General features: G+C 43.6%; 1 long non-coding RNA gene across 1 annotated transcript; it reads right to left on the bottom strand.

Moving 5' to 3' along the window:
• Positions 1 to 232: 232 nt before the first annotated feature.
• On the bottom strand, positions 233 to 27,716 carry LOC130021330 (uncharacterized). The gene is made up of 3 exons (XR_008792153.1): positions 27,569 to 27,716; positions 24,621 to 24,693; positions 233 to 386 (listed from the first exon to the last, which is right to left on the bottom strand). It is a non-coding gene; the product is annotated as an uncharacterized LOC130021330 (long non-coding RNA).

Genomic DNA, 27,716 nt, shown 5'->3' with positions numbered 1-27,716 from the left:
ATCAGTTTTTCCCCCTTTGTTGGTGGAAATTAGTGAGTCCAAAGTTGGAATACACTGAAACCACACCCCACCACCTCTTAGAAAGATAGATTCTTCCGAAACCTTTGGAGCACCATTGAGGCATCTGGAAGTTTCCATTCACTCCGCCACACTGATCCACCAGCCTCCAGCATGGCTGTCTCATCTAAATTTTTGCCATATGTTCATCCAATTCTCCCTTCTCACACTCCTGGGCAACAACCTTTCTTAATTACATATTTCCGTTTGTGACTCATCACCTTCCCTGTTCAAGAGCTTGCAGTTACCTCTGTTTCTGTCAGTGACTTCTGCTTTTCTATGGCTGAGCATTTTCAAGATTTAGGGTCACCCCCCTCCTCTCCAAACACCTGCAATAGGAGTGTAAAAAATGAGTCAATTCCAGTGTACAGGTTTTCTTTATTATCTTAGACTTATTCATTATACATTATGCAGGTGTTTCGATGAGAATCCAGAAACATCTTGAGACATTGCATTTCTGTGAAATGTGAGAATTTAAGACCATATTCCAGGACAAGTCTTATGCATAGAGATTTGTATTGCATTCATTTTCATTTTTCATTGATGTCTCAGAACTCTGACAATTAGCAACACCTTCCTCTTGCAGATGAGATTATAGAATCCAGAGAAAAATTCATCTAAAGTCACATACTTTGTAGGTGGTGGGCCCAGAACTAGACCCCAGATATCAACTCCAAGTCCATTGTTCTCTCTAGCAGATCATTCTGCTGCACATTTGGAAACAAATCAAATGATAAAAATTATTCCTCATCTTTCCAGTAGAGTGTGCGGGGTTATAGCCGGAAGGAACCCCTTTTTGTATCTAATTCAATCCTCACTTTTCTAGACATTCAGTAGATGTATCTAGTTAGGAAACATGCAAATTACACAACTGTATACCTATAAATATTATCCCTAGAAAGAAAAGGAACATTTGGTAAATGTACCAAAAAATGTAAGAAAAAAATTGCATGCTATCTTTGTCTCGGGCCATGTTACTTCCCTGTATTATTTCAAATTTAGTGTATGTGGTTCCAAGCAATCTCCAGAATGTTTTAAAGTGAGTATACTATAGTAGCAAAAACCAAAATGTGGGGCTGGAGAGATAGTACAGAGGATGGGGGCTTGCCTTGTGTGCAGTCAAACCCTGTTTGATCCCTGGCTCCACGGATGGTCCCCTGAGCTGTGCCAGGAGTGATCCCTGAACCCAGAGCCAGGAGTAAGCCCTTAGCACCACCAGGTGTGATCCTATCACACCCCACTCTAAAGAAAAAATTAAAATACTGAAGTATATCACAGGCAAAAAATTTTAGGTGGGGTTTTTTTTTGGGGGGGGTGGGACTTTTTTGTTCATTGCATATACATCACGGTCACGGTCACGGTCCTCCCATTGTTCATCGATTTGCTCGAGCGGACCCAGTAACGTCTCCATCATGAGACTTGTTGTTACCGTGTTTGGCTTATTGAGTACGTCACAGGGAGCTTGCCAGGCTCTGCCGTCGAGATACTCTCAGTGGCTTGCCGGGCTCTCCGAGAGGGGCGGAGGAATTGAACTCGAGTTGACCATGTTGGCTGCGTGCAAGGCAAACGCCCTACCGCTGTGCAGTAGGCAGCGCATCAGTGCATATACATATATATGTATATATATATACACTATATATATATATATATATCATTGGGCTGGAGCGATAGCACAGCGGTAGGGTGCTTGCCTTGCACGCAGCCAACATGGCCCACCCGAGTTCGATTCCTCCGCCCCTCTCGGAGAGCCCAGCAAGCTGCCGAGAGTATCTCGCCCGCACGGCAGAGCCTGGCAAACCCGTGACGTATTCGATATGCCAAACACAGTAACAACAAAATCTCCAATGGAGACGGTTACTGGGCCCGCTCGAGCAAATCTATGAACAACGGGAGGGCCTTTACCTTTACCTTTATATATATCATGATCTAACATTTCTTTCTTACTCTAGACTGTGCTAGCAAACTTTAGAAAACCACCACAATAGAGAAACTGCATTGGAAAGTAGGTTCGAATACTTGATTATAGTTCTTGCTCTGCCAATGACCATTTGTATAAACTTAGTTAAAGAATTTGGCCCTCAAGAGTCTCTATTACCTTACTTTTTGGGGAAAGAGCAGGTCAGACATAGAGGAAGAAATTCCTTCCTCTAGAACTATGTTATTCTGGTGATTTCTTCATAGCATGGATAAAATCCAAAAGTCTCCAGGTGAGGAGATAGGGGAGGGGCAGGAGTGAGGAGCAAGCCTGGGCCAGGGAGTCTGCAACATTGGCTTGCAGCTGCTGCCGCTCTGGTGCTCACTCTTACTGCTTGTCATCATCTTGGTAGCACTGAGAGCTGCTGCTGTCACAAGGGTGTGAATGATGATCGTGGTTACATCCAAGTTGGAGCCTATGGACAGCAGTGGCTGCCAAACACACACACCTGGTCCCACACTTGGCACTATGAAGGGCTCGGAAGCACTTCCTGGTGACAAACATGATAGATATTCCGAGTGGGAAGCAAAGGCAAGGCAACTGGAATAGAAGTTGAAATTTAAGAACCCTATTTCCTCTACAATCGAAGTGGCCCTAGAGTAGAAAAGCTTTTTCCAGGAAAAAAATAAAGGAGTGGAGCAGTTCCAGAAAACATGCAAGGGGGAAAGGCTCAGACTCTTTTTATGGTATGGACTAGAACAGTTTTCTTTAAAGAACAGGCACCCACTATCATTTTTAACTCAATTGATAAATAAGATGATAAAGTTAGTTTCGTAGTGGAGAAACATCTGAGCAGTCTTGCTTCCAATGAATGTATATTGGAGATGTTTTGGACGCTGGTATGTTTAAATGCATGCACCCACATTTGTGTGCACACTCACACACATGCATGGCACACAGAGGAGAGCTGATAAATGCATTGTAGCACTGTAGCACTGTCCTCCTGTTGCTTATGGATTTGCTTGAGCGGGCCCAGTAACATCTCCATTGTGAGACTTGTTTCTGTGTTTGGCATATCAAATACATCACAGAGAGCTTGCCAGGCTTTGCCGTGTGGGCGAGATCCTCTCGGTAGCTTGCCGGGCTCTCCCAGAGGGGCGGAGGAATAGAACCTGGGTTGGCCGGGTTGGCCACGTGCAAGGCAAATGCCTTACCTGTTGTGCTATCGCTCCAGCCCAATAAATGCATTACATGCACAAATTATTACTTATGAAACACCATGAGGTATGGCAAGAAATTATATACATATGCATATATATATATATATCTGTGTGATATGCATGCACAGGAAGGAATAGAAGCAGTAGTTTTCCTTCCTTGAGAGGAAACAGTGTCAGAAAATGTTTTGCCTTTGAAGAACAAAAAGACAAAGATGTTCCAACAATGGAAGCTTATAGTTTTGTACTTGGAAATAGCTCATGGATGAGACAATCATCTTCCTCAGTCTGTAACGTTTTAGCACACTTCAACTTAGTGTCACCTGCTATTGTGACAAAGTCTAGCAAGCTATGTGTGGGAACTTGAAAAGCACCTGGTTAACAATAGCCTTGTGATCTAGGAAGCCGACTAAAAGTGGCTATGGTTGTCAGATAATTGTGTACTTTTGAAGAAATAAAATTAATAATGTGCTTGTAGAGGGCACTGAGCTGATAGCTCTGCACCCACGTCTGTGCCATCCAGATGCATCGTGGGTCTAATGATGGAGATGATTCCATCAGCTCCACCACTGAGCCTTCCAGTCCCTCATCAGGAGAAAACACAGCCTGGTTTGGTTAGGCTACAGCATGGCCTTGGTTGTGTGGGAGGCACTGCTGGATAGACTCGCGTGGGAGGAAACACGCTGGTTGGACTCACTGCATGTAAGTGCCTGGGAGGGTGAACATTTCATGACCTTTCTAGTCATGACCCAACTGTGGCTCATGAAACCCAGGAGTCTTGTGTCGATGAAGCAACATCTTCAGTTACTTTGTTGACTTCCAATGACCCCAAACAAAATAGAACAAACTCCCAACCCCAAACCAAATAAAAAATAACTCCAAAGTTCCTACGACAGGGGAAAAAAACAATCTCCAGCCCATTCTAACCAACTGACCGTTATTTTTGGCTGTGGGCTGGCTCGGCACGATGCTCTTTGGCTGCTCTATTACTGTGCAGTCGTCTGACTGGAATTTTTTGTGAGCCAGGAAAGGGGTAGTTATATTTGGCCTCTGGAAGGGAAGTTGCTGAGATAGAGAGGCAGCTTTGGGTCACAGGGTTTGAGCCCATGTCAGTAGGAGGGGAAGCAACTCCAGCAGAGGAAGCGGGAGGGGACAGCCCAGATGAAGCTTTTGGCAGGGTGGAAGAGAAAGCCTGGGGGTGAACACACCAGGGTACCATGGGAGGAGGAGGTGCTGTCATCAGGGAGAATGTCTGCCTCTGCTGAGATGGCCTCAGCTCCAGTTTCCACAACAGCTCTCATGCATCCATTTGCTTTGATTCAGCCCATTGTACTCAGTATAGGATTTCTCCTGGTGTTGCCTTTGTAGAAGTTTCTATAGTGTTCTTTGCTGGTTATTTGCAGGTCCCATGGTTTCTGCTAGATTCTAAGTGTTTCACTTTACCTTTATGACCTACAGACCACCTACACCGAAGGACATTTTAAAAATCAAACATGCACTCAGTTGCCCCCTCCTTTAAGCTCTGTTAATAAAATAAACAATTAACTCTTGGGTGGTATTATAGAAAGAATGACACTTGGGTCATGATAGAAAAACAAGATTTGTTTATGAGTATACTACAAAAATATGCATTTTGTAAGGCTCATTGATTTATTTCCGATTCAAGAAAGCACATAGACACACAAAATGGTTCATTAGATATTCATTATACCTTCTGAGCTGCTTTTATTAGGAGTGCCCACCATGCCCATGGCAAAGTTGATGTTTTCAAGGATTGAATCAATGCTTGAAACTCATCAATTTCATATAGGCAGCTTTGGTTTAAGGTATTTTGATGATTTTATAGAAATGTTTTATCCCATTAAAAAGCTATAACTTAAACTATGGTGCAAGGCAGGCACACATTAGATGATAAATGGCTTTGTGTAAGAGATTTCAAATTTGTCAAATCTGCATTAAGGAACTATATTTGAAATTGGTTAGAAGGTTGGGTGAATTCTCCAGGTGAAAATGACATTTGTTTTATGGATTCCCCTGAAACAATTCCTCCAGAGTTTTCATTTGAATAAATCACACCCAAATTCAGCACTCCAGAAATAGCTAACACAGTTGAGTTGCATTAGCTGCTTTGCTCGTTCCTCTTAGGCAAAAGGATTTGATTCCCTTATGTACAAAGAAAATAAGACTAGATGACCAAGATGTATGCCTTTTTACAACTTCATTCATTTATTTGTTCCACACTTCCTTATCGAGAGGGTGGGGCATGTTCTGGCACCCAGGGAATGTTAGCATATAATAACTAGACCTTATTCTTATGAAATTGATTCCTAGAATAAAAAAGACAATGAAAAAATGAGACAATGGATGGTTTAAAAATTCCTTGAAGGCAGTTAAAGAGAGCATTGTGATGGTAAGCTGTTGAAGGGATGAATAGGTGACGCTAAGCCTCTCTAAGAAAAGGTCATTACATCCAAGGATAGGTCATCTTCTCCAAATGCAAATATTTGGTGAAGCCAGGCTTAAGACTGTCACTGTCACTATCACTGTCTTCCTGTTGTTCATTGATTTGCTCCAGCGGGCTCAGTAACATTGTGAGACTTGTTACTGTGTTTGGTATATTGAATACCTCACGGGTAGCTTGCCAGGCTTTGCCATGTGGGTGAGATACTCTCAGTAGCTTGCCGGGCTCTCAGAGAGGTGGAGGAATCGAACTCGGGTTTAAAACTAGAGACCCCTAATTCCTACTGACTGGCTTTCAACTTCCTTCCTTCTGACCTTCCTCTGTGTTCCACCCAATCCGATTGCTCATCTCCCTAGAAAATCCACTCTACTAGACCTGACATCCTGAGGCTTCTCACCCTGAGAGAATGAACTTTATGCCCTGTATTATCATAACTCTTCTGCAAATGCCTGGTCCCTCTTCTCTCCCAATCTTACCAATCTTTCTTGTGTTTGTGGAACCACCTCCACCCCTGCTTCCTCATATCTCAGGGCATGATAACACAAAAAGGCTGTCTTCTCCATCAACAGTCACTTCTGTCCAAGTAGGATCCTTGTTTCTATCCTTTAGATGCATCTCATGCAGGTCCCATCGTTTTCTGAATCGATCAGTGGCAACTGTTAGTGCAGCTTCAGTTTTGAAAATAAGATTTATTTTCAAATATTAAAAGTCTAGTCAACCTCATTTCTAAATCACAGTTACTGCCCTGAGCTCCAGCAGTTGAGACAGGGGTTGATTTGCAATGTTATTCTCCCTACTTCATGTTCCTTTTGGCTCTTCTAGGGTACAAGTTGCTATTGGTAAGATTAGAGGGGGGAAAAGCACACAACACACACAAACACACACTCATCTATATCTGATCAAGATTCCTTCTTGTCAGGCCACACAATGTTTTCTAATCTAGCAGGCACTGTCATCATTTCTCTGATGGGGCACATTTTGAGTCCTCCTACTTATCACATAAACCTCACAAGCACACACTCCTTCCCTCCTACCCTCTTCCTGATCCCCCGCTCCTCACTCTGCTCTGTTACTGGGGCGTATTCCCATATCTTGATGTTCCTGTGTTCCTTTCTTGCCTCAGAGGACTTGCAATTTCATTCTCTTTGTCTGGAATTCTCCCATCCCTAGCCTTTCTCCTAAGGAACTTCTGATCATCTTCTAAATCACAGTCCAAGCATCAATGTTTTCGAGAAGCCTAACTTCAAATTGTTGCTCAGGGTAGGTCTTAATTGTGCCCCTAGGTATTAGTTGTATTATTTAATATTCTTCTTAAATGTGGATTCTAGGAAGACTCAATAAATAGATATTGTAGAAAGAAAAAAATAAAATGGATTTTCTCAATAAGCTCATGGACACTTTGACAGGTCAACCAGACAGTAGCTATTCAATTTGTGTAGTTGACATGAAATTGGATGCAAGAACCATGCCTATTAATCTCTGGATTTGCTATAGACTCAGCACATAGAAGGATTTCAGGAATGTCTATTACCTCAGTGTTGACCTGAACAATGGCGCCTAGTTTAGCAGCATATATACAAACAGTGGAGAATTGACTGCAGTGCAAAGTATATGCACATCCTTCACTGTAAGCCTTAGACTTGTTCTGTCTTTCCTGAGAACCAGGCCTTTCATATCCCAATCACGGAGGAACATGACTATAGGAAGGGGATGGGGCAACATGACCATAGATGCATAGAAGGACACATTTTAAAATGATTTGTCCCTTCACTCTCTTTATATACTTGGTACTTCTGTCTGCCCAACTCATCCAATTCTTGATTCCCCAAACAGGGTCACCATATGTGCCTTCAAGCTGACTTGCATGAAGACTTGTTCTATTCGTTACAATGAGTTGCAGGTGCAAAGACTGAGGGCACAACTAACTGTATCTGGAATCACCTCCTCACATACGAAATCAAACACTTGCACACTCAGAATTAGGTTCAAGTGGCTAATTGCACCCGGAAGTAGGTAATTGCAGGTGCAATTAGCTGCAAGTGCAATTTTTCACCCGAGACTAATTGCTCCCAAAGTAAGGAGATAGGGATTGGAAATTCAACACTGAATGGATGTGTGGTTATTGCAACCACCTGTGATTTTAATAGTGCTCCCCCTCCCGATATAGAGTGTGGTGGCCTCCCTTTGGTCTTTATGAATGGTTAGGTTTCTTCACTCCTGTATATTTGTTCTGCAACATTCTTTTCTCCACTTAGCTCTTTTTTCTTTGACAAGACTCTTTCAGGAGTTCTGGGGTCTTGGGCTTTCAGAAAGACACATGCTTCTCTACTCTTCAATGTTACCTAAAACTCCTCAGACTAAGTCAGAAACAGTCAATAACTTGGACAGCTTAGTGTGTGGTAATTTCCAATTAGAACTTTAACATAGTTCTTTGAGAACTGTGCTTTGACCATGATGGATGAAAATTTCTTTTCCCACTGAGAAGGAGATGAATTCTCTATCAGAGAACCCAGAAGCCTGTCTTCACTAGTTAGTTCTACCAGACATGCTTTTCCAGAAAGTTTTTCTTCTAAGTTAGTATAGGAGTTCAATCAGAAAAACAGAAACCATCACAAACTTAAAAATATGCGTATATATAAAATTAAAGCATAATTAAAAAACTCAATTATTTTAATTAAATCACATTCAGTAAAACGCAACAAGAAGGAACTGTCGCCATCATTTTAGAAAGTCTGTTAATCATATAAATATTATTTAGTTAAGGAGTTGATCACCACAGTTATTTTAACAGAACATTTTTTAAAAATATGAGTACTGCTGTTTATTCAGCCATTGATTAAGCTGATTTGAATTGGCCATGAACTCCCCAACAGAGCAAATTTAATAAAGGGAATGACTTAGGGGTTGGAGAGAAAGTAGAGCATGCAACTGACCCAGGTTTGGTTCCCAGCATCCTATACGATTCCTGACCTGACCAGGAGTGATTCCTGAGTGCAAAGTGAGGAATAAGCCCAGAGCATGGCCAGGTATGGCCCCCAACCTCAAACAAACAAACAAACAAACAAGCAAAAACAAACTAAGCTGGTCTGAAAGGGTGACAAAAGAAACATAGAGGCAAAATAGCAGTAGGAAGCAGCTATCCCCCAAAGCAAGAGAAACAGAGGCAAGAGGCTTTGATTGTTGGCATGGAGGAGCTTGGAAGAGAGGTCCCATGGAGCACAGAAACACAACTCTGGGGAGGATGGAGTCAGAAGATTTAGAGATTCCAATGCTTAGAAAGACCCTGAGGAGGGGGCCCAGGCTGTGGGTGGGGCTGCCGCCTCTGTTACTGAACCAACCCATTCACACCTCAGTTTACATTTGTGTGAGGGAAACAGGCCAACAGGTGAGTACAGAGCTGAGACTTGTGGTTTGGAATTGAATCAAGCCAAGATAGTGACATCTATTTCCAAATTTGAGTTTATGGGCCACATCTAGCAATACCCAAGGCTTACTCCTGGCTCTGCACTCAGGAATCACTCCTGGTGGTACTCAGGGAACCATATGGGATGTCAGGGATTGAACATGCAAGGCAAGTGCTTTACCTGCTGTATTATCTCTATAACCCCTAGATACTTTCTTGATAAAATAAGTATAAGAATCATAAGTGGGGAAGACAGCTCAATGGACAGAGCAAATGCTTTGCATGCAGGAGACCTGGATTTAATCTTCAGTACCAGGACCCTTGAGCACTGAACTGAGTATATCTGCCAAACACCTCTGAATGTGACCCCTCTTTTTTTTTACAGGAGGGAAATTCCCATGCCTAGTACCACATATAGACCCCCTACACAACAAAGAGTCCTGAGCCAGGACTAAAAACTCCACACCACTAGGTGTGGCCCCAAAACTTGAAAAAATAAAAAAAAAGAGAAAGAAAAAAAAAAGAAAGAAAGATTGGATGGGGGGATGGAGGGAGTGTCAATTGGAGAATAGAGTGAAGAAGGAGTGAAGGAGGAGATTGGCGGCTGGGCAGGGTGTGCACTGGTTACATATGTTTTCTCTCTCTGCCCGATATTTTCTTTCACATGGCTTTACCAAGTGTGTGTGTGTGTGTGTGTGTGTGTGTGTGTGTGTGTGTGTATGTGAGAGTGAGAGAGAGAGACAGACAAACACAGGGAAAGAGTCTGAGGAGATGCTAGTCAGAGGCAACACAGCCTGAGTGTCTATGGCTTTGGTCTCTAGCAGATTCCTTTGCTCACAGCTCACCTGTCCACTGCTCTCCCCTTTCCTCCCTTCCAGGGCAGTCCCCCAGGTCTTCCCTGCCCCTGCAGAGCCCTGGATCCCTGCTTCCCTGCTTAGTCATTCAGAGGTAGGGCAGGATCCCATTTGCTAAGCTGTGGTGGCTCAGTGAATGCCAATTGAGTGAAGCAGTGGGTTGACCTGTTTCGGTGCCCTCTGGCTGTTATTCAGAGCCTGTGTTGCCCTGGCACAGGGGGCCCTGGGCAGGGTGAGGGAGCAGAGATTACAGCTCTGGGAAGGAGACACCTGGCCCAGCAGGCAGGAAGCAGTGCTCGCAGGGCTGCAGGCCCCTGAGGATACCCTCATCCTTTCCACTTGGCAAGGAGAGCTGGCCTGCCTTTGTCCTTAGCACTCTATTCTGTCACAACGTAGGCCTCCAGTGAGGGGACATTAATATGAGGGGAAGTTGGGTCATCTACCTGTGGTTTGGACTGAGAAAACAACTTTAAAAACATATGAAGGGAAAGGTGGAAACTGGAAAAACAACAACCTATTAAAAACATGACTAAGCTACACTAGTAGTACTTAGGCAATTTTTCACCTTCCCCTATACAAACAGTCCCTTCTCTTCCTCTTCCCTCCCTCTCCCTCTCCCTCTCTCCTCCCCTCCCCTTCCCTTCCCTTTCCCTCTTCCCTTCCCTATCACTTCTCCTTCCCTTCCCCTCCTTCCCTCACTCCCTTTCCCCCTCTTTCCTCCCCTCCCCTCCCTTCCCCTCCTTCTTTTTCCCTCCCCTCCCCTCCCTTCCTCTCCCCTCCCCTCCCCTCCTCTTCCCTTACCTTCTCTTCCTTGAAAATTACCTGAGTACATGGAGATATGAGTCTGAGCAGGAGCAGCAGAAGCGTTGGCCTCTAGGGAGCTGATAATCTGGAGGGGAGGGTCAGGTGTCCTGTACAGTTTCTCCCTGTTACTTTCTTGCTGCCCTATCTCAGAACACCTCCCTGGCCACATGGGTCTCTTCATTTCCTTTATTCTATGTTGCCTATGTCCTTTTCATTTTTTATGTGTAATATTTTTATCACTTTCATATTTATAATTAAAAAAATTTTATTAGTGAAACACCAGTCTACAAAACAAATTTGTAGACTTACAAATTTTTGTGCTTGGGTTTCAATTATACAATGTTCAAATACCCATTCCTCCACCAGTGCCCATTTTCCACCACCACTGATCCTAGCATCCCTCCCACCCCCCACCCCCCTGCCTCTGTATCCCTCTGTATCGGGGCATTCACTTTTGTTCTCTCTCTCCTTTTGGGTGCTGTGGTTTGCAAAAGAGGCATTGAGTGGAAATCATGATTGCCTATGTCCTTTTCTAAGTGATCGAATACTCCACCTTTATGAACCATTTTACGACTTTCACAGATGAGCTCTCTTTCCTATTTACAGAGTTTTAAATCATGTCGTAATCAGTAAACAAGGTAGCCAGATTTTAGAAAAATTATACCTATGGTAATGTCTTGGGCTGTCATATTCGCAGTGTCAGGTGGAATCTTGGTTATAAACAATGGACTTCACATCTTTCTAACTTATACAGAAAAGGAATTCAAGGAAAAGCAATCCATTCCTTAGCCTATAGAACAAGCAGAGGTTGGAGAACTAAGTTGGCAACAGGAAGGAAGGTAGGGTTGGTGTGTACACAGTGAAAAGTAAAACCCAACTTCTCTTCAGGATGGTGAGCTGATACACCACCTCATCTCTGTTCCTGCACAGGCTAAGTGTTTGCCCCTGCCAACATCAGGACCAATCTCTGCCCTCCTGGAAACTTTGGGTCACACCCTCCCTTGAGATTCCAAGTTCAGGGTTGCTGACCCATTCTAAAGAGGCAGAGTGGATGCCTCTGCTGGTCTGCTGGGAGGTGGGTTTTGCCTCTTTCCTCCCAGCAGGAAGAGTGATGGACCCTGGAAACAGAAGAAAATAAGGCCGTAGAAACACATTCTTTAGCTAATGAAAGGTGCAGTGTTTATCACGTGTGGGGAGGGGCACAGCAAAAGCATCATTGTGTCTTGCCTGCCTTGGAAGGGCACACATACTCTTAGTAGGGTTGGGACAGGACTCAGGGTATGTTTAGTACCCCAAGTAGCCTGGGGAATGCAGCAGTGAGTACTGGAGAAACATGTGTGACAGGTATACTGGCTCCACTTCATGACTTGTAAAGTATGCGACATTCATTCCCATGACACAGCCAAGAGGTGGCATGAACGCAGGAAGAAACCCCTGGCTGTGCGGTGGGACTCAAATGAGTGTGACTTCCCGGCTTTGTGCTGGTGACTCGTTCAAGGGGTGCCTGGAGCAACCCAAGCAAAAGCCCTTTGAACAAAGGGCCTTTGTCCCAAGCCTGCCTTTGTTTGGCCACCAGACTGTTGCCCAGAGTCCTTAGATGGAAGGGTGGCTGGCCCACTTGACAGGAATACAGTGGCCTGAGCTGGGTGCCAGGGATGGGTTTGTGTTGGGATGGGATAAACCATTACAGTTTGATTTCTCAAGGCCCGGGCATGATCACGTGGCAGGACAGCCCTGCCTTTCCTGCAGGCTCTTTGGTAGGACAGTACCCAGAGGTCCTACAAGATCGGGTGCTCATGGAACACACCTGAGCAGAGCCAGGAAGGAGGCTGGCATGCCCCCCCCCTCAACTGCACTGCTGGGGCTATAATCGGATGGATGGCCACCTGCTGCCCACTCAAGAAAGAGCCAAGTTTTCTGAGGGTCACTGGGGCAGGGCCCACCAGCCTCTTTTCTGCCTATGCTCAGTGTTCCCTGGCTGGTGAAGTCACTGCTGTCCTCAGTATTAAAATCGACTTGGGTTTTCATCCACCCTCTGGGCATCCCTACCTGTCTGTTCAGGCTCCTTTATCCAGAGGCCCTGAGACCACGTTGACAATGAGCCTCTCTGTGAACTTGGCACACTGGGGTCCAAGAGGATGGTGAGACAGAAAGTCCCTCTCTGTCTTCAAAGCACTCTCCTTGTTTCTCAGGGAGTGGAGAGCCGGGGTGCTGCCACTCAGGACAATGCCTGGAATGTGGCTTTGCATGTGGTTGAGTCCCTGCTGAGGGGCCCCCGACACCCTGGCACCCCATCCCAGCCCCAGCATCTGGCCAAGGCTAGTGTTGCAGGGCTTGGATGGAAGCAGGCTTCTGCAGGGCGAGAGAGCATCAGCATGGGTGCATCCTGCTCTGTGTGCGCCCTTGCCAACTCTGAATCCCTGGACGGATTGTCTAATGGCGTGAGAGCCCACACTTCCGGTCACTCCAGCCCCAGCCTTTCAGCAGACCTCTCCGTTCCTCTTCCCCAAAGGTGAGGGGGATCGTGGTGTTTCAGTGATATGTGAGGAATTGGGGACTCTGCTAGCTGAGCCCCTGGCCTGCCTGGGGAAAGCCAGTCCTGCTGTGCCAGACTCATCCTTCACCGTTTCCCCTCTGCCCTCCTTGTCTCCTGAGAGCCCTCAGACTTGGGGTCAGGCTCTTCTGGGCTTTCTCTCCTGCTCGGCTCCGGCAGGGATTTTGGGTGGTAGAGTGGGCTCCGGGCTGGAGCGGGACACAGGCAGGGCTGCAAAATCTGCTGAGAATTTAAAACCAATAATAAAATCGACTGTAAGTCAGTCTGCTTTTTATTATCCCCATGCCGGCAATTCTAAACCATGTCAGTGATAAAATACTCCTTTCCCCAAATCTTTTGTTGCTCCATGCTCTAACCAATCTCTACAATGACTGCTGAATGTTAATTATATATGTTCATATAATGTATATATATATATGAGTTTATCTATCCATATGTGTTGCATTAGAGTGTTTTATTACTTCACCTTTAATAAATCTTATATCCTACATGAAAGTTAATTAGGGGAAATCCCAATAAGAATAGTGGGGAATGGCTGAGCTGACTTCAGGCCGCCTGCCTCTAGCCCTGTGCATGTATGCGTATAGGTGTTCCTGCTTTTAAACAACAGGCCAATGATGGTAGCACGAATCATGAATCACGACCATCCTGCTATTCGTCGATTGCCTCGAGCAGGCCCCAGTAACGTCTCCTTCATCCTAGCCCTGAGATTTTTAAGAAAGTGCTATATTCAAGACTCTTTAGGAGAATGAGACCCATCATTGTTACTGGTATTTGGCATATTGGGTACGCCACGGGGAGTTTGCCAGACTCTGCCGTGTGGGCAGGTTACATTCGGTAGCCTGCCAGTTTGTCCAAAGTAGGAATGAGATAATAAGATGTCATAATAAGATGTCATCATTTATGATGGGAGCTGGGTTTTAAAGTCTCTGGGTTTTGGTAGCTGGGTTTTAAAGTCTCTGAGTCTTGGCTGTTGATGGGATTACACGGTGCCAGGGGGCCAGTTGGTGGGTGTGACCCCCCCTACTGGAATTCGGAGGATCTGGGTGGAGGATGCCCAGCCCCGATCCGAGTAGGCTTAGAGATCTCAGATGGTAGCACAATGATCATAAAGTCAAGGAAAAGAAGCTGTGTCAACTCAGTTCTTTTCTTCTGTGTGATCATCTAGCATTTTAATTGGTGTTAAAATCTACTAAATGCAAATTTTAGTTCCTAATTCAGGTATATTACTGATTTTCTTGGCCTGTTTGGGAGCCACATCATATAGTCTCAGGGCCTAATACCTGACTTTGTTCAGGAATGACCCCTGTTGATGCTCAGGGGAACTTATGCAGTGTTGAAGATTAAAGGTGGTTGTGGGGAGAAGAAGTGTGTGTGGGGGGTTAATGTGGGTGCTCTGAAAGGCAAGTGCCTTATCCCCTGTACTATCTCTCTGCTCTATTTGATTGATTTTGAATAATAACTTCAAAATAGGAATTTATTTCTAAGGAATTGTTTTAAAACTAATGAAGTTATTAGAATAATAACAACCAAATACTACATCATTAGCAGGCTGGAGCAATAGCACAGCGGGTAGTACATTTATCTTGCACGCAGCTGATATGGCTGACCTGAGTTCGATTCCCCCACCTCTCTTGGAGAGCTGGGCAAGCTACCGAGAGTATCTCACCCGCATGGCAAAGCCTGGCAAGCTACCTGTGACATATTTGATATGCCAAACACAGTAACAAGTCTCACAATGTTACTGGGCCCACTGGAGCAAATCAATGAATAATGGGAGGACAGTGACAGTGACATCATTAGCACAGAGAATAGTTTTACTGCATAGAGAAGGGTATTAATAATAGGATCCACGTTAGGTGGATGTTATGTCGAGCACAGTTTGTGTTGATTCAGAGCAGAGGGATCAGTCTCTGTGGTTGAAACAGGAGGGTTTGAAACAACCAATTAACATAGTATGAGAATAATGCCCAAGGACAGTAGAAATGAGGACCAGGAAGATCAGTCCATGATAGTGAGCTTGCCACAAGTTGTGGGGGAGGGCAATTAGGGCATAGTCACTATGCCAATGACAGTTGGAAATGATCACTCTGGACAGGAACTGGGTGCTGATAGGAGGTAAAGTGATATACATGATAACCTTTCAGTAACAGGATTGAAGATCAAATGTCTAAAAGGAATAAAGGGGGGAAGAAGAGAAGAAAAGTATCTGCAATGGAGGCAGTCTGGGGAGGGAAACTGGGGACATTGGTGGAGGGAAACTTGCACTGGTGAAGGATGAGTGTTGGAACATGTATAACTCAATCTCAATCTTGAACAAGTTTGTGTATCACACAATGAGGAGGAGGAGGAGGAGGAGGAGGAGGAAGGAGGAGGAAGAGGAGAAGGGAAGGAAGGAAGGAAGGAAGGAAGGAAGGAAGGAAGGAAAGAAGGAAGGAAGGAAGGAGAAAGAAACAGCCAGGCCTAACCCAGTAGCCTCCTCCACAAGCCCCCCAGTTAGCCAAGAGTCTCTGTGTAACTTTCCTTTAGTCTATCCTGCCTGCCACGGAGTTTCTGGCTCTTGCTGACTTCTGGATTCAATAGAAGGCTCTGGAGTCAAGCCTTTCTAGGTCAGTCATATTTTCCTTTTGGGGGGTCTACATGGCTCAGAGCTTAGAAGTTGCTCCCAGTGATGTTTGGGGGACCATTTGGTACTGGAAATCAAACCAGGACTCCCACATGCCTCGTGGGCACTCAGGTTTCTGAGCCATCTCCTCTGCCTACAGGTCAGCCACTATGGTGACACCCCACCCCTATTTCTTTGATGTGATACTCCTGTGGAGTATCCACAGGGGCATGTTCTGGGGCCGGAGCAATAGCACAGTAGGTAGGGCATTTGCCTTGCATGCGGTCAACCTGGGTTTGATACGCAGCATCCCATATGGTCCCCTGAGCACTGCCAGGAATAATTCCTGAGTGCAAAAGCCAGGAGTAACCCCTGAGCATTGCTGGGTGTTACCCAAAAAGGAAAAAAAAAAACAGAATCTCAGAGCTTCTTAAGACCACAGGGGCGTGTTCTGTCGATTTTTTTTTTTTTTGGCTTTTTGGGTTATACCCGGTGATGCACAGGGGTTACTCCTGGCTCTGCACTCAGGAATTACTTCCTGGTGGTGCTCGGGGGACCATATGGGATGCTGGGAGTAGAACCCAGGCAAACACCCTACCCACTGTGCTATCGCTCCAGCCCCTGTCCAATCTCTTTGTCCACTCACAGACACCCATGGAGTTGGAGCAGCTCCCTGAACCTTCGGCTCTTCTTCACAGTGCTGATTCTGAAGGCTGTCATGCCATGTGGAGGCTTTTGTTTTCAGTATCACAAGATCTCACACAGCAACTTCTTTTAGGGCTTCTTCTCAGCACAGTTACATTTAAAAGCAACTTTTGTTCCTTAGAGTGTTCATTATTGGTCTTGGAAGATTATGATCGGAAACCTAGTTTTGTCGAACCTTGGTCCATAAGCCTCAGCAGTCCTGATCCCTTTTGGGGCCTGTGGTTGGTTGAGGGTAAGGTTTGAACTGAAGACCAAGTCTAAGCGTGACTCTGCAGAGAGCGGCATAGAGGGCCGAGGGAAGCCTGAAACGCATGCCCACCTTGTAGGGCCTCCTGAGCGGTGATCAACACAGAGTGACAAGGAAAGCTGGACTCAAGGTCTGGAGAAAAGAATGTGTAGTGATGCACAACAAAAGAAGCTGCTTGCTTGCTTGCTTGCTTGCTTGCTTGCTTCCTTCCTTCCTTCCTTCCTTCCTTCCTTCCTTCCTTCCTTCCTTCTTTTCCCTCTCTCTCTCTTTCTTTCTTTCTTTCTTTGATTCCTTATTCTGTTAGAAACCAATTTTATTTCCTTAAAAATTATTTATTTTTCTTAATTGAATCACAGTGAGATGCACAGTTACAAGGTTGTTCATTATTGGGTTTTAATCATATAATGTTCCAACACCTGTCCCTTGATCAGTGTACATTTCTCAGCACCAGTGGCCCTAGTTTCCCTCCCCTTCTTGCCACTATGGGAAATGAGATAGAGACAAAGAGAGAGACAGACAGAGACAGACAGACAAGAGAGAGAGACAGAGTCAGAGAGAGGGAGAGACAGTGAGAGACAGACAGAGTCAGAGTCAGAGAGAGAGAGACAGAGAAAGAGAGACAGAGAGTCAGAGAGAGGGAGAGATAGAGAGAGACAGAGTCAGAGAGACAGAGAGAGAAGAGAGAGAGAGACAGAGAGAGACAGAGAGAGAGAGAGAGGAGAAGCTGCTTCATATTAGCAGGAAGGCCCCTGCCAAAGGCTGGTGAAGATTCAAACTAGGATGATGAGGGGCAGGGATCAGAGCTGACTGAGAGAACAGCTGGGAACAGGACTTGAGGTGCCTGCGGATTTTCGTTCTGGATTGTCTTTGAAGGAAACAACACATGGGGGTATGGTGCCACTAGCAGGTCAGTCTGTACCTGTGAGATGAGTGCATCAGCATCCTGATGGCTCCTTCAGACTTACAGATACCCCAAAATTGCTGCTGTGCCTTTGGTCAGACCCCAAAAACTTAGGGCAAAGTTTACCAAGAAAGTATATGGCTAAAATTTAGGTATGTGGGAGACACACCAACAAACCACCTCCGGCTCAGCTATATAATTGGAGGCATATCCTCTCTGGTTCCTGATCGAAATGCTTAACAGGCATGATCCCAGAGACTCAGAAACAAATCTCAAAACCCAATGGCTTTTGGCAGAAATGCGTCCAGTACCTGCAATAGGTTACTGGAGCCAGGCCACCCCAGGTGGGAACAGGTTTTGTGCCTTGGTCTGTTCCCCCTGGCAGCCCGGTGGCCGTCATCTTCCAGAGGCCACTGGACAAGTCAGGTTTGGGCCCGCAGTGACGGGACATGTGGGGCCTCACAGGATGGAGGTGGAACTGGCCCTTTCCTCCCCATCCCAATGAGACCCTGAGTCGCTGCCCACAAATAGCCTCTCTGGCTCCTGATCAAGCTGCTTAATGGACATGATCCCAGAAATTCAGAAACAAATCTCGAAATCCAGTGGCTTTTGGCAGAAATGCATCTGGACCCCACAGTAGGTTACTGTCACCAGGCCACTCCAGGGGTGAAAGGGTGCTGTCCCTCTGCCTGCTCCTTCTAGACCCTGAGTCGCTGCCCACAAACAGCCTCTCTGGCTCATGATCAAGTCGCTTAATGACCATGATCTCAGAGACTCAGAAACAAATCGCAGAACCCAGTGGCTTTTGGCAGAAATGCGTCCGGTCCCTGCAGTAGGTTACTGGCACTGGGCCACCCCAGGTGGGAATAGATTTTGTGCCTTGGCCTATTCCCACTGGCGGCCTGGTGGCCACCATCCTCCAGAGGCCACTGGATAGTCAGGTTTGGGCCCTCAGTGACGAGACACGTGGGGCCTCACGGGATGGAGGTGGAGCCGGCCTTTTCCTCCTCGTCCCAACAAGACCCTGAGTCGCCGCCCACGAAGGGCCTCTCTGGCTCCTGATCAAGCTGCTTAATGGCCATGATCCCACAGACTTAGGAAGAAATCTCGGAACCCAGCAGGTTTTGGCAGAAATCCCTCCAGATTTAAGTGTTAAAATTTCGGAATTTCAAAATCACATGACCACTACTGCAGCCATGTGACATCGTATGCTATTCATAACCAGCAATAAAAAACAAATTGTCTACCATTGCCTTTTTTACGGATCTGAGTGTAGGGGTAAAATCCCAAATAATAATGGTGGTTCTGGTGTCAAAATATTGAATGTAATCAAAGTAGGGAGAGAATAATATGGAAATAATCTGCCCCACAGATAGGGGAAGGGTGTGGGATGGGGGTATACTGGGGTTTTTGGTGGTGGAGAATGGGCACTGGTGAAGGTACGGGTCTTTCATCGAATGACTGAGACTTAAACCTGAAAGCTTTGTAACTGCTCTCATGGCGATTCAATAAATAAAACTATAAAAAATGGGGAAAAAAAGTAAGGGAGTTCATGCCCAATTCAATCAGCCTAATCAGTGGCTGAATAAATAGCAGTACTCCTACACTGAAAAAAAAAAAACACAGATGATCAGCATAGGAGGCTATGCTGACCTGGCCTAGCCCGGTCACATTACTAGAACATGCAGGAAAGTGGTTCTGAGTCCCAGAAGAAGAGGTGAGGCATCAAAGTCTCCTTCCTCCCTTACCGGCCCCTCACGCTGCACTGGCCCCCAGGAGACCCTCCTTCTCCCCACAGCATCCCAGTGCTCTAGACTTGTCTGACATGTGACAATGAGACCATTACTGGTGTCTTCACTGAAGTCTCATTTCTGCTTTTTAAGTCTTTAATTTTGAAATTTAAACATTGCATACTGTTAAGGTGCACAACATTATGGTTTATATATGTATATGCAGAGTGGTATTATTGCTAGAGTTATTGCCAACAGGGATCCCCTAGCCTCAAGAGTAGATGTTCTCTTAAATTTAAGCATAGTTTCCCATTGTCTTGCATAATACATGCTCAGCCACATATGTGTAAATAAGCATGTACATATGTACATATGTATGTTTGTTCTGTTCATACATGTTTGTACTTGTATAAGCATACCTGTGTGCATGTGTTTATTATTATGACTTATTTATTATTTATATGTTACTATTATGACTTATTTATGATTTATATGCATGTTTAAGATTATTACTATTTATTTATTGTAGAGGTTCCCATTGAGCAAACTGACAAGGCATCTTGCTGATGCATCCAACTAGGAGAGCCATAGCACAGTGGGAAGGGCACTTGCCTTGCAGGCAGCCAACTCGGGTTCAACTCTGGCACTCCATATGGCTTCAAGATCACTGCCAGGAGTAATTTCTGAATGCAGAGCCAGGAGTAACCCTGAGAATCACTGGGTATGAAAAAGAATTTTTCTAAAGAACTCAAAAATCCCCAAAATAACCTACCAGGAAGACTCTGCAGAGAACATGTTTTTGTAGAGGAAAAATATCAGTTTCTTCACCAAAGCTACAGCTAATTCTAAACAGAACATTAAGATTTTAAAGTTAAGAGCACATTGTGAAGAGTCAATTGATGTGACATTGTCAAACAAAATGACCTTTGGGCTTGAGAGGTTGGTGCTTGTAAGAGGAGACCAAAGTGTGCATCTTAATCTCAGTTTCCTTTGGGAATATTTTCTCTAATGCTGGCCTAGCTTTGTGTTCGCCTGTAACCTAAAGAACTGTAGTCTCTTGGGTTGAATGATTATTCTCTTTTTCTCCCTCCCCCCTCCCTCCCCTCCCCTCCCTCCCTCCCTCCCTCCCTCCCTCCCTCCCTCCCTCCCTTCCTTCCTTCCTTCCTTCCTTCCTTCCTTCCTTCCTTCCTTCCTTCCCTCCCCCTTTCCCCTTCTTTTCTTCCTCTTTTGATCTTCACAGAAAAAATAGCTTTTATTTTTCTGATCAGCATCAACTGTTTTTGAGCTATAAGTCTATATGTGTGCCCAGAATCCCAACCCATTAAGAGAAAAAGAATTGGATTTTAAGTTCTGCTCAGTGTGTAAATTATTTAATGCACAGGGATTTCAAATGTTCAACCAGAAAACTAAAGTTCAGCATTCAGAGTTTGATCTCAAAATGGCATGAACAATCCAATAGGTAAGCACAGATTTCTTCCTCTATATTCATAATCTCAGGATATTCTAAAGCTTTTAGCCTTAAGAAAATTTCAGCTGGGATTTGTATTTAACATCAAACTTATTATTTGCTTGGTCTGAAATGTATAGTAGGGACTGGGTAAGCTGGATAATAACAAGGGTTCTGAATTCTAATATATGGTTTGTCATATGATCTCTTTTTCCCTGTCAATACATAGTTTGGAAACATCACTACCACACGTTGTCATAGCTGTGGTTTTGGATCTTGAACCAAAGCCCTGTGTTTAAAGTCTCTATCCATCTCCATTTCTGGACTTCACTCAGGCCCTCCCTAAGCTCTCTTTCAATTTCGTTGGCTATGTACTTCAGTGAACTGCAAACAAACAGATCATTTTCCTGATGGTGATAGGGAGGTAATAGACTTTACTTCATTGCTTAGTGCCCCTCAGATATGCTTCCTACAAAACTCCTCAGCAGAACAAATATAGTTACTGAATCTGGTTACTGGTACACAATGAAATAATAGCTAAATAACAGAGTTACATGGTTATAATGTAGTTAAATCATGCAGCAAGTTGCACACAATAGAAAATGCAGTTAGGCAGAGAGAATGAAATTAAGGGTTAGAGGTAAAAGAGAGGATGCATCTTCAGATGTGATTTGAAATGGAGAGCAGACACCCTTGAAAGGACACAGAGATGTCACCAGATGATGCCTGAGGAAGCAGTTACCCTTGCCACCTAAGGCAAGACTGGGTAAAAACAGACGGAATTATCATATTCCACGGACTCTTTATCTTACTCTTGTACTTCCCTTCTTTTCCCTCCAGGGTTGGTCATCTTAACTTAGTCTTTATTATTTCCTCTTTATTGCTCTTTAAAATGTCTAAATAGCTGATTCTCTCTTAATTTATCCCAGCAAGCACTGTCAACTCAATGGCCAGTGTTGATAAATCATTCTTTTGTCCCAAATCCTCCAGGCTTCTTACTTCTTGCTGATAAGACTAGGTACTAATTTCTTAGCTTGGAATTCAAGACCTGGGTGTATACTTTGTTGATCCATACTTTTCAAAGTGTGTGCCAGTATGTCAGTTTCCCTTGGGAGTGGGGTGGAGCTACAGTCTCCCAGCCCAGTCAGATTTGTTGAGTTAGAATCTGCATTTCCACAAAGTCTTCCCAAGGATTTACATGTACAGAAGTTGAAGAAGTACTTTTATAGCCAAAATAAGTTATCAATATTCTCTCTGCTTTCTGAGCTTTATCCTCTTCCCATGGAATTCTCTCCCCTTTTACTCCATCTGTAGGGACAATTGTACTCTGATACCTTGGTACAATAATCTCAAATGTACCTCTTCTTCTAACATGCTTAAGTCAGGCAGAAAAACCTTCAGAATGCTTGTCAAGCTATTTGTAGATAATAAGAAAGTTTTATTTATATTTCATAATCAGCTACTTTAGGCCATAGAGTATCAGTTGAGTAGTTCAGCTAGTGCAAACTTATTTGGTTCAGAAAAAAATTAAAAAATCACCTGGCACTTCCCTGAAATCCTGCCTTTTAAAAGTGGTTATACAGAAAACATTACTAACTGCCCCAATATTTCTAATACACCCCATAATTTCTGGGTGCCTCCCTCTTCCTGGAGCAGTATTGTCCTCTTTGGGAAACACTAATAGTGGTTAGCTAATAACCCATAGAGAGACCACATGAAATGAGAAGAGATAATCCTCTATCTCCTTTTAAAAAAATTCCAATTATAAGACTTGAGAGATCGTACAGTGGGCAGAGCACTTGCCTTGCACACTTCCAAATAGGGGTTGATCCCCAGCATCCCATATGGTCCTCTGAGCTTTGACAGGAGTGATCCCTGAGTGCAGACCCAGGAGTAAGCCCTGAATGTAATACCAGGGCTAAGAGTCAAGATCATTAGTGATCTGTAGTTATGAGGAAACAGAAACTAAGTAGACCAAGTGAGTAGAGATGTAAGGACAGAGCAGATGAGTAGCCATGGTATCGATGATGTAAGAGCAAAAAATGGAGAGAATGATGGATCCTTAGATATACCCAAATTCCTGATGACTTTCTGATATCATGCCATGGGCTTTATAATAACACTTAACACCCACATCTTGAGAAAACTTGCATAAGTTTCTGTTCCTTGCCATGGAAATAGCTACTTTGGACTCCCCAAGTAGAAATGCTGGCTCTATCCCTAGACATTTCAGAGAACAGAGACCACATTCTTCATTCTTGTTGGTTGTTTCCCAGCCTTGAATTCTAATATCTAAAATGCTGTAAACACCAGTTATTATCCCTTTGTGATAAGATTGAGTCCTTATCTCGCTTGAACCTCTGGCAGGGTAGGTTCAGGTCAAAAGTAAAGATAGGATTAAATCAAGCTGAATTCCAGATATTATGTTGAAGAGTTCTAGGAAAGAAAGGGATTAACAAGGACAACTGAAATGTGAGTGGCCAGCATTTAGCTGAAGTCTTTGGCACATAGTACTAATGAAGGCAGAGTCATTTGCCAGCAGGTAATTTTAATACAAGTTGTTCAGTGTCGTGTTGGCAAAATCAGTTCTTCCAGGAATCTGATCTCAGTTGATGTTATTTTATTGTTAAAATAATTCCTTGCAGTTAGTGGAATATACCAAACAACTGCTTCCAGCTGGTCAGCAATCTTTCTTCTTAACCTTTAGTCTGCTCCAGGCTATTCCTACAAGTGATAGGACAAATGATGTCTGGAGAATGATGGGTCTATGCAGACTGAAGGAGACAGCTTCATTGCTTCTATTTGGAGCTCTGCCCCCCACTGAGGGTCAGGTGGATCTGTGCCTAAGTGCAGAATTGTATATGTAGTGGGGGAGGGTTGTGCAAAGGAAGTGATTCTCTGGCTAGTGTATCTTTTAGTGTAGGAGATCAAGTTGAGTCTGAAAAGTGTCATTATAGTTGTTTGGAAGAAAGGCAGAAAAGGAGGGGGACCTAATTTTACAAGTAGATGGGGATTTCTTTCCTCTTTCTCAACTCCCTCTTGGAGAACATCACGCTCCAAATCTGGAGGTTTCATCTGCTTTTAAGCTGGAAGCTTCTTCATTAATGGCTTTGTGACTCACAGGGCCCGGGTGATGGTTGCTTTTTCTGTGTATAGAACTATAATCCTTCTCAATTATCAAAGACATAAATTACTATTATTTCCTTACCAGATCGAACATCTTGCTTAAATATGTGAAAGAAAAATTGTTGGTTGTCTGGTGAATTTTCCTCTTGGAAAAACTGCCTATTCTTAATCTACAAGTTCAATGAAAGTTCAAAAGTTTATCAGTGCAAACTCTATATTCTAATAATTCATCAGCCAGCTTCTCCATCCACATTATAAGGCTCTACATTAAGATGTGTTTTGTCTTCTCTCTCATGTAAAAGTCATCAAACAGCACATTTCCTGGGCATATCACAAATACCTATTGATCATAATCAGAGCACAGATGGTAAGAGAGAGCTTGGCTGACACGCAGGCCCTCATGTCAATCACAGGAACAAATTGATTGTGACTCCCTAGCCACAATTCTCCTACCCCAGCAGAATTCCATTCAGTGCTGCCACTCAGGGAATTTTGAGCAGACAGCATTTCTGAAGAAGTGTCATAGTCCAAAGTTATTATAGTGGTAAACTTGATCACTGAGAAAATGGTGATTTTAATGTACTTTATACTTACCTTTACCACAGGAAGTGGATTGCTTCTCCAGTGTTAGAAGTCTCATCAATTTAAAATTTATCCTGATTTATGTCTGCTAATATGGAAAAAGAAAAATTCTGATTTACATTTTTTTCTCTGACAGTATGACATGCCATTAATACTTTGCTCCAACTGGGATTTGTTTCCTTATTCACTTTTTGAATTAATAATTTCATTAAAAAATTAAAGAGCTCATACATATGACCTCAATCTTCTCCTTTTGACTTGGTATAGCTATGTATGCTGAGGAATAATGTAGGAGGAGAGGGTTTATACCCCCTGATACTGTAATAAGCACTAAAATCCTCTGTGAGAGCCAGATAAGAAAGGGCCTTTTTCGATACTATCCATTACTGTCCATTACTTCACTGTTTCATACATCAAGGCTGCCTGGATAAGTTCAATAAGAAATGGGTCTGACTCCATCAGAGAAGAGTTTGGAATATGAATAAAGAAGTGACTCAGGGACATGAAACTGTCCTTATTCTAGTCCTTCCTCTAAAGCATCCATGTTTTTCCACATGGTGCTCGCTACTTGTCTTTTGGCCATCCTACACATTTTCTCTAAAACTGGTCCCTTCCAGGGCCCTCTCACCAATCAGTGGTAGTGGTGGAGGAAAGATTTTCTGTTACTTTTCATTAACCACCCAAGACTATTCCCTAGCCATGCTTGACTAAGAATGCATACGTGACTCAAGAGGAAATGATCTATAGACTGAATTTATCCAATCACATGCCTCCTTTCCAGAATTCAACTTAAGAGACACATCAATTGTCAGAATCAAAGGCATATAGGCTGAGTAGGAATCAAGGATCATACGGACTGCACATTCACTTGGGTCCAATTGTATTTGGATGAGTCAGCAGAGAAAGCTTATTTCTGAATACAAACAAGAGAGCAGGCTAGCACAGAGCTGAGAGACCTCAAGTCTCTGTTAGGAACAGAGGAAGTCACCCTGGCTGTGGGGTTTGCAGTGCCAGACTTGTCAAACTTCCTATGACTCAGGTTTCCAAACTCTTGTTTTGGGATACTCTTAAGCTTCCCTGTTATGTCTCCAAATAGATCCTGTTTCTCTTCAACTAGTTTGGTCTGTTCTTCATACCCAAGGAGGCCCTGGCCAGAATGCATCCTGTTAAATTCGGATGGTAATTTCAATTTCCTTTGCTTGCCTCATCAGCTTCCCAGGACTCTAGAAAAGTCATGGTTCTCTCTTATCTTTCTGAACACAGATCCACAAAAGAGGACCTGGGCTATTCCATAAATGTGCAGATCTTACATCTCTCCTTCAAAGTCCTCTACACACACACTCTCTCTCTGCTACTTGTTCTGATGATTGCTTCTGTTTTCTGGTATTAACCATTTATTCAAATCATTCTGCTTTATTCACTGTTCACTGGTTGATTAAGTACAGCTATGTATTTGTTCATAGTGAATTTTTCTATTGCGAGACAGAGCCCAATTTCATTCCCTTATATATGGGTTGGCTTTTGTGACCTGTTTTATCAATAGAAAGTGGAGAGATATGTTTGTCTTCTGATCTCAGGTCATGAGGAGCCTCATGACTTCTGAACGTGCCCTTGAGAATACTCTCTTAAAGCCCTAAGTTCCGAAGAAAGAATCCCTACTTCCTTGAAGCTATCATGCTATAAGAAGCCCAAAACCATGGGAAGGCAATGGAAGGAAGATGGAAATAGACAGGCAGACTAGTATTTGATCAGATAGTAGCAAATTAATGAGTGAATAAACCATCTCAGAAGTGAACCCTATATATTAGAGATAAATCACTTAGCTGAATTCTTGATTTGTTGAGACACAAAAATTATGAGTAGAATTAAAATTTTGTTCTGAGGTACTAAGTTCTGAATTAAAAATTAAAATTTTGTTCTGAGGTACTAAGTTCTGAATTCTAGTGATAACTAGAATATTTCAAGGTATCTCCAGGTGTTCCAGCCTTATAATCTTGACATCACTCCAGTTCAAGAACATCCTTGTCCTTTCCCTCCAGCTCTATGTTCCTATTGTTATCAGGGTAAGTATCTACCTTTTCAAGAGAATTTCTCTAATCATGTCTTTATGGGCATGTTTGGCCAAACATGACCTTAGGCTTTGCTTGTACAGCCCTGTGTACCTCTTTGATGTCTTTTAACTCTCGAATGCAAACTTCCCAAGGACAGAGCCTAAAACGTGTTCCTTTTGGGATTCCTCTGCCTCTTGACAGAATCCTGTAGTCAACGTATGATGAGACTCCTAAATATTCCTGTGTTGAAACTAAACAGATCTTATCACATGAAACCACTTTTAGATATTGGCAATAACCAGAGATTTGTCTTTAATTACATATTTTAATGAGGCACTTAGCTTTAACTATAGAGATACCTTACTTTCTAGTCATATCATACGTATAGACTTTAAACGTTCGAGGTAGTTGGAAGAAAGCCCCATTATGCTCAGAAAAAAAAAATCCCAGTACATAACATAATGGGAAGAATCAAGTGACAGAATAAAGGAGGTCAGTGTCAAATTCTACATTTATAGTGTGCTCCAATGGGGGTCAATATCTTTCAGCCACATCACCTCTTTATAAAACCTGTAATACTGGGACCTCTCCATCCACCAAAATGAACTTTCTTATGTCTCCAGGCCTTTTTTTTTTCTCTAATTTCCACAGATACTCTGGCTTTCCTTTCACATTCTTCTTTGCAGGGTTTAGGAAATTCATTAATAATCGATCTCTGCAATTAGGCAGAGTAAATTCAAGTTCTTCCCAGTCACCTCCCTCACCCCACACTGCAGCACATGAAGACAGAATCCACGCATGCTGTTAGCCTCAAACCCAGGGCTTTGACCATGAAGTTAACTTTTCTTCAATCAGATACGTATCACATCTTTCTTTGTTTTTTTTTTATGGAAATAATTAAGCTCTTACGTTCCATCTTCAAAGGAATGTTGTTTCCTTTGCTTCATCTGTCCATTTCCTATTTCATTCACATTGTGCCTATTACTTATTATTGCACGTGTACCATTCACTTATGGAATCATCTGATGTAAGATTTTTTTCCATTTTCCTTAATCAA

Source organism: Sorex fumeus, unplaced genomic scaffold, assembly GCF_029834395.1.
Source record: "Sorex fumeus unplaced genomic scaffold, SorFum_2.1 ptg000015l, whole genome shotgun sequence".
NCBI classification, from domain to species: Eukaryota; Metazoa; Chordata; class Mammalia; order Eulipotyphla; family Soricidae; genus Sorex; species Sorex fumeus.
The sequence above is the reverse complement of the archived record's forward strand: the minus strand, read 5'-3'. Positions and strand labels throughout refer to the sequence as shown.